This window comes from Fukomys damarensis, unplaced genomic scaffold, assembly GCF_012274545.1.
Source record: "Fukomys damarensis isolate Sample0158 unplaced genomic scaffold, DMR_v1.0_HiC HiC_scaffold_13, whole genome shotgun sequence".
NCBI classification, from domain to species: Eukaryota; Metazoa; Chordata; class Mammalia; order Rodentia; family Bathyergidae; genus Fukomys; species Fukomys damarensis.
In genome coordinates, this window is record NW_022900925.1 from 4,923,769 (window position 1) to 4,925,659 (window position 1,891).

Sequence of the window (1,891 nt, forward strand, 5' to 3'; positions counted from 1 at the left end):
TTCCAAAGCAGAACCCAGAAAAATTACATCTTCACATTGAAGAATATAGGAATTAGAATTCATGAATTACATTCACACAAGGGATAGTCAGTTAAAGAAGGAAATAACAAAAAATGTCAAAAGTCATACCTAAGAAACAGGCAAGACAGTAGGGGTGTCTAGTTCCTCAGGGCAGCAGAACGAGAGCAGAGCATATGGTGTCCCATCCGAAATCATGCTTTCTCTGGAGAAGGACCCTGGCTTCCTTGGGGGATTCTACAAATTATGTAGTATCCTTTAATATATACTTCTTATTTGATTATTGTGTGTACAAATAAAGACCATGAATTACATATTTAATTGAATCCTGAAATCACAAATTAGAATTAAATCAGTTGCATATTATGTGCCTTCCATTTTTTAAGTGTGTGAATATAACAAAATATGTGAAACAAATTTTTCAAAAAGCTTATAGATTTCTGAATGGTATTATTTTGTTGGGGTTGGTTTGCTGGGTTTTGTTTAAAATTGATTTAAGATCGTTGTAAACTCACAAACACAGTCTCATCCAGTTTCCCCCAATGATAGAATTTTTGTAAAACTGAAGTACAATACCACAATAGATACAATCTGCAATTATTATTCAGGTTTCCTCATTTCTACATGTACTCATTTGTGTGAATGGCAGTGCACACACACACATATAGGTATTTATGCCATACCCTTTTATCACAACTGCGGGTTCAGCATATGATTTCTGTGTGTGTAAACACTGCAGTCACAAAAGTGGATCTTCATCATGTTGCCTTTTATGATTATACCCACTCCCTCTTGCACCGCCACTTTTTCCCAAGCCTTGGCAATCATTAATCCATTTTCTGTTTTTAAAATTTTGCCAATTGAAGAATGCTGTATGCAACAAATTATACAGTATGTAGTCTTTTGGCACGGGCTTTTTTTCACTAAATGCAATTTCTCAATATTCATTTGAGGATTATTTTTGGAATATCAGTAAATCTATTGCTTTTTATTGTGTTGTTATATTTCATGGTACAGACACACCACAATTTGTTTAATCATTCAGTCCCATGTTGAAGGACATCTGGATTGTTTCCAGTTGGGGGAGTATTATAAATAAAAGTATGTATTTTTGCACATGAACATAAGTTTTCATTTTGGAGGAACAAGTGCCCAAGAATATAATGGTTAGATTAGATGGTTATTCCATGTCTAATTTTGTAATAAACTACTGAACTATTTTCCATGGTGAATATACAATTTTTCATTCTCTCCTACAAAGTACAGGTAATATAGTTTGCAACATCCTCCCCAACATTTGATACTGTCACTATTATTTTTATTTTAACTATTCAGATAGGTGTGAAGCAGTATCTTGGCAGGGTTGTGATGTAATATATGTATATTGTAATAGACAGGAGGGAAAATATAAAACTCAAAAAGAGCTTGAGGTAAGTATTGATGTTATTTCTCATGGATTAAAAAAATAATTATGAAGGAGAAGGGGAAGTGGGGAGGGTAGGGAAAAGGAAAGAAACGAAAGAAAACTTTGAGAAAATAAAAACAATAGAAACAAAGCCTTTGTAAATAGGAAGGGGTGGAGGCATTGAAGGGAACACAGGGGGATAGGGAAAAGATAAGAACCAAGGTATATCATATACAAGTACAAATTTCCAATGATGAATATCTTCATATAGTATACCTGAAATGTACTAACAAACTTAATAAAACAATTGTGATGGATATGTTCAAAAATGTTGAAATTAAACAGAGAACTGGAAGGCACCAAGGAATTAAATAGAAATTGTATAACTGGAAAAAAGAAGCTGGCATTTCTTTCAACAGATTATTTAACAATACCCAGTACCAAAAAAGAAAACCACCAAGAATGTGG